The following is a 6,342-nucleotide window of genomic DNA, read 5'->3' on the forward strand; positions in this document are numbered from 1 at the left end:
TCAAACACCCTTGCCACTTCCAAAACAATGTTGAATAACAATATGCAAAAGAACATAATCACCACGTGTGAAGAACACCAAACGCACATATAGAAGCTGTTAATGATTTTCTTTAATTAATCCAGATATGTAGTTGGTACCCCTAAGTCTTGACATATGTACTAAAATAGGATAAACAAAAAAATTAATAATTAAACTTGCATGTTGCTACATCCATAGAGCAGGGTCAAATGGGATTGAGTGAAACATACTTGGAAATCATGAAGCAGAATGGTGACAAAATATCATAATGGCGCAAATCTCGAGGCTTGAAACATTATTGTATTTCACAGTGGTAAAAAGAATGAGACAAAGTTTAGAAGTTTAAATCTTCATGTTGACAATAATATGCCAAAACATAGTACTTATCATACCTGTCAGATTGTCTCGAATATGAGCACCGATTATCCTGTCGCTACTTTCATCTTTTAGAAAGGATATGACTTCAGCATGGTTAAGCACAGCTGCACCTGCTAATGCAGCAGTGCATGCTAGCCCAACATTAACTCTCGAGTCATTCATTTGTCCATCATAATAAACCACTGTGCCCTTCAAGGTTCTATCTTTTCCCTTCCTTGCAAGAGTGGGGAACAGTTCAACAGACTCTTGTGCAGAATAATATCTGGACAGGTGCAGGAGGCGTGATCCTGCGACCAGATCATACAGTTTCAAGCCCATCCAGAAGTACACTGCCTCAAACCAGTCAAACACGGTGTCATGCATGGCAAAGCATTACATAAGTGTGGAGCATTCTCAATAACCTGTTTACGCTCCTTGAGAGCACGGAATTCCAGCTTCAATTGTCCATAGTCTAAATTAAAGACTGCTTTGTCCAAGTACTGAACTCCTAAAAATGTCGTTTAAATGAGTACTAACAATAAAAGAAGAATTTGACAATATTAAAGAATGTTAACAAACAACAGCAAAATAAATACAAGAACGATACGAATAAAAACTTCCTGAGTAATAAAGAATTATTAGCAGAAGATGAACAACTTTCACTACATTCATAATTTATTTTGTTATAGATAAAAGCAATCGATTAGAGTGCAAAAGAGAAAGAAATCAATGTTAGTTTTGACACGTCAAAATAAAGCGGTTCCAAGAACAACTGTCAACCATAATGTCTGGATAATCCACATATACAAAGTGTAATGTCTGATGCCAGATGCTATGACACCATAACGATGTTTGTTTTTCCCCTTTGTAACTAAATCATGAAAACCCATAAGCTGCCTGTTATAGAAGGAAGGCTCCAACTCATGAACCCAGCCTTCTTGAGACATAGTCCCTGACCACGTTCATGACGTAGGTGGTTGGTGGAATATTCACATGAAGATTGTCAATTGAGTCATTAGAATTTGATTAAAAGTCTTTCAAAATATATTGCTTTATTTTCTTACTTTTAAATGTCCTTAGGTTTTAAGGGACAAAAGCTTGAGGCTTGAGTTGTTAATAGTGTTTGAAAACATTTTTAGATGTTTTACGATTCTAGGATCAAAATCTTAGGCCTAAATCCATATTAGGTAGGGTAGTTTTATATTGTTAATTACTTGTCATTAGGGTTTTTGTATTTCCTCAAAATGGTTTCTTAGGAGAAAAATGAAAAAGGTCTTGACAAATTAAAAACGCTTTAATTCAAGCCTCGTGCATTGAGTCCCACATTTTTTAGATTCCCACAAACTTTGTCCAACTTTCTTGGTTTTAGAAACCATTGGCCGTTGTTCTAGAAATCATTTGACTAGGGTGGCCTAGGATTGCTACCTAAGGTTGAAATTACATTATTAACATTACTCTGTGACCAATACAAAAATTATAGCAGGTATACCAGTTGTGATGAAAGAAATTCCTTTTCTACTTCTTTGAATGTCTTGATTGTGGAGAACCAAATAGGTTTTTACTTTGTTCAAGTTGAAGATGGTAGAAAGATAAGAGAGAGGTCTAAATACTAAACGAATGTGGATCAAAGTTGTGAGCGCCATGATGATCTGGGGTCCAACACATGTTATGGCCTTAGAACAAAATAATCAGAGGAAGGAGAAGAATGATTCGTATTCTTGATACTTGTAATAGCTTGTTAAGTTGTGTTAAGATATGTAAATTTGAAAATAATAAGCTAACTGTTGTCCTTAAAAAAATCAAAAATAATATGTCTTGTGTTGTATTACTATTATAATGATTATTAAAAATTAGAAAAACTATCATACTGCGCTAATGAGCTCTAAATGCAAACTTATTTGGAGTTTGGGGGATGATGAGTACTCACATGATTCTAAAGGTACTTGACAGGTTAGGTTGTAATCTAGATTATTAACATTTAGCTGGTCTTGTGGTTTGTCTGGCTACTCCATACTTTCCCTTGTAGTCTTACTCAATCTGCTTTTTATCAAGAGCAATGACAAGAATTTTTAGTCATCTAGTCAAGGTGCACATATGACGGGGAAAGCATCGTTTCAGTGGAAGTTGTTGGAACTTTATTTTCTATTCCACTCAAGTTTTTCAAAGATACAAACAGGATTTGGGTTTTGACAGTGATTTAAGGGGGTTTTTTTTTTAAAAAAAAAAAAATAAATAAATTTAGGAAGTGATTATGGTTGTGGTGGCGATGGTGGCGATGGAGATTTAGTGTTGGTGAGGTGGTGATGATGGTCGCCATTGGATGTGCGCTTGATGGCTGTCTTCGATGGGCTCAGAAGAAAAGGGTAGAGAGAGAAATGGGAGGAAGGGGAATATTCGGGTCCGGATGAGGAGGTCGAAGCCTGTAACAAGGAGGAAAGGGTTGAAGCCTTTGATCTGAACCTAAATTGGCTATTCCATGAAGATGAGGTATCGTTTTCTTCTTGTATGCACACTGTGAGGACTGAGGGTGAGGAAGTCTTTGATTCTGGGAAAAAGGTATGTGACTCTTTTGACAAGGATAACATGAACTCTTCACTTCCTAATCATCTTCAGTGCATTCAATCTGAATCAGTTTCTGGGGGGAGTCATTCTTGGGTTCTTTTTTCTCACATCCTAGCAGAGTGGTTTCTACCAAGAATGACAATTTGCCTCAGTTAGCTGCTAGTAGGTCCTCTACGAGTGATAGTTTGAACCCACATGCAATTAACAAGGAGAGTCATAAGGATGATCTTTCGATGGAAATGTCTACTAATCATAAGCTTGAGAGGAACGATGTTCTTGGGAATAACGATGATGAATCTAAAAAGTGGTTGAGGAAAATGATTATGTGTCTTTCCCCTTGGAGAAGGGAGATGTGCCTCACTTTACACAATTACTTAACACTCTTGGTTTGTCACTAGTTAGGAAGAATGTGAAGAAGTCTAGGTCTAGGAGTGTAGGGTTTGCATCTAAGGGCGGTAGTAGTCATAGAAGCTTGGGGCAGAGAAAATGGATGAAGGAATTAAGAAACCTTGAAAGTGGCATTAATTATGAGGGGCCGGTGAAAAAGACAATGGGTGATGTTGGTTCTCGATGAAGATTTTGAGTTGGAATGTTAGAGGACTACGGTTTTGTAGGAAAAAGGTGGTAATTAAAGAGGTTTTGAAAATTCATCAACTAGATAGAGTGATGTTTCAAGAGACAAAGTGAGGAATGTGATAGAGGTTTCATTAGGAATGTTTAGGGGACTAGGTTTAGGAGATGGACTGTTTTACCTTCTAGCGGGAGATTAGGGGAAATTTTGATTATATGGGATGAGAGAGTTGTATCGGAGTGTGAAATAGTTGTTGGGGTGTTTTCATTGTCCATTAGGTTTAGGAATTGGGATAACAAGGAATGGTGGTTGACGGGGGTTTATGGTCCCAATGGGCCTAGTAGTTGTCAGGAATGGTGGGAGGAGTTGGCGGGATTATTTGGGCTTTGTTCCCTTAATTGGTGTGTGAGCAGAGATTTCAATGTGGTTCGGCTTATTTCAGAAAAACTCAATGGGGTTTCCACAAATACGAGTTACAGGATTTCGACTTTTTTATAAAGGGGTGTGAGTTGCTTGACCCTCCCTTGAGTAATGCTCAGTTTACTTGGTCTAATCTTCAGTAAAATCTTGTGTGTTGTAGGTTGGATAGGTTGCTTCATACTCTAGGGTGGGAGGAGTTGCTTCTAGATATAAGGCAAGAGGCAGAGCCAAGAATTGTGTCAGACCATTGCCCGGTGATTCTTGAGAGCTGTCCTTTTAAATGGGGTCCTACCCTCTTTAGATTTGAGAATACGTGGTTGGAAAATCGATATTTTAAGGAGAATTTTAAGGATTGGTAGGAAAGCAGTAAAGTCCATTTGGTGGGAGGGTTTTAAGTTTATGAGAAAGTTGAGAGGAGTCCAGGATAATTTAAAGGTTTGGAAGCGTAAAGTTTTTGGTTATCTAAATGAGGTGAAAGCGGAGTTAGTTCAGGATATTGAGAAATTAGATGCGAAGGAATTTAGAGAGGGTTTATCTGGGGCTTTAAGGGATAAGAGATCATTGCTTAGGATGAAGTTGGGAGGGCTTGTTTTTAGGGAGCATATTTTTTGGGGACAAAGGGCTAAGTTGAAATGGGCTAAAGAGGGTGATACCAATTTTAGATTTTTTCATAGGGTTGCGTTGGGAAAGAGGATGAAGAATTTTCTGAATCAGTATCTGGGGGGGAGTCACACTTGGGTCATTTTTTCTCACATCCTAGCAGAGTGGTTTCTACCAAGAATGACAATTTGTCTTAGTTAGCTGCTAGTAGGTCCTCTACGAGTGATAGTTGATAACAGATGACAAAACTTGTGTATATTGATTAATCAAAAGAATTACAAAATATATAAACGAAACCCTAATAATCCCTAATAATCTAAAGTACTAAACTATCCTTAATGAATAATATAAACTACATACATAATTCACACCCCCCCTCAAAATAAGGATGCGAGCGCAGAAAGCATCGAAAGTTTGCCAAGAAGAAAACGAAAACGAGCAACAGTATGAGTCTTCGTAAAAAAATCGGCCAACTGAAGAGATGAGGGAACAAAAGGGAGAGTAATAGTGCCAGCCTGAAGATGCTGTCTGACAAAGTGACAATCTATTTCAACATGCTTTGTCCGCTCATGAAAGACTGAATTATGGGCAATCTGGACAGCACTCTGATTATCACAATACAACGGAGTCGGATCAGAAAGAGAGACACCCATATCAGAAAGAAGCCAGCGAAGCCAAACGAGCTCGGAAGTAGCATAAGCCATGGCACGATACTCAGCCTCAGCAGTGGAACGAGCAACAACAGATTGTTTCTTACTCTTCCAGGATATAAGGGAATCGCCAAGGAAAACACAAAGACCAGAAGTGGATTTGCGATCAGAGATGTCACCTGCCCAATCAGCGTCAGCATAGGCACGGAGAGTCAAGTCCGAAGAGGCAGATAACAGCAAACATTGCAACAAAGTGCCACGAAGGTAGCGCAAAGTACGAAGTAAGGCAGCCCAGTGTGTGGAACGAGGAGCAGAAACAAACTGACTGAGAATGTGCACAGCATAGGAGATATCCGGACGAGTAACGGTGAGATAAACAAGGCACCCAACCAACTCGCGATACAAAGTGGGATCCTCAAGAGGAACGCCATCAGAAGCAGAAAACTTAGCATGCAACTCAAGAGGAGTGTCAACAATTTTCTCATCAGTGAGATTGGCACGAGAAAGAATATCACGGGCATATTTAGTCTGAGAGAGAAGATAACCAGTAGGAGAAGTAGCAACCTCAATACCAAGAAAATACCGAAGAAATCCCAAATCCTTCATCTCGAACTCCTGAAACAACTGATGCTTAACCTCCTCAATAGTACTGTAATCAGAGCCAGTGATGATCATATCATCCACATATAAGAGAAGGAGAATAAGCCCAACAGAAGTGCGTCGAACAAAGAGAGCGCAATCATGATGACTAGGGCGAAAACCAAGCTGAAGGGCAACAGAGTGAAATCGCTCATACCAAGCACGAGGAGACTGCTTGAGACCATATAGAGCACGGCGAAGACGACAAACAACACCAGGAGGGTGAGAGAGACCCGGTGGAGGGCGCATATACACTTCTTCAGCAAGATGCCCATTCAGAAAAGCATTTTTGACATCTAGTTGAAACAAGGGCCAATGATGGGCAGCAGCAACAGAGATAAGAGTACGAACAGTAGTCATCTTGGCAACGGGGGCAAAAGTCTCATCGTAATCAATTCCATACTCCTGAGAAAAGCCTTGGGCAACTAGACGAGCTTTGTACCGTTCCAAAGACCCATCAGAAAGGGTTTTGACCTTATAGACCCATTTACAGCCTACAACATTCTTGTCAACAGGTAATGG

General features: G+C 39.4%; 1 pseudogene; it reads right to left on the reverse strand.

The window, feature by feature from the left end:
• Positions 1–363: 363 nt before the first annotated feature.
• On the reverse strand, positions 364–1,325 carry LOC114285509 (glycerol-3-phosphate dehydrogenase SDP6, mitochondrial pseudogene; annotated as a pseudogene).
• Between the last annotated feature and the right edge of the window lie 5,017 nt (positions 1,326–6,342).

The sequence above is a fragment of the Camellia sinensis genome, chromosome 1 (genome assembly GCF_055761805.1).
Source record: "Camellia sinensis isolate YWXY chromosome 1, ASM5576180v1, whole genome shotgun sequence".
In the NCBI taxonomy this organism is placed as follows: Eukaryota; Viridiplantae; Streptophyta; class Magnoliopsida; order Ericales; family Theaceae; genus Camellia; species Camellia sinensis.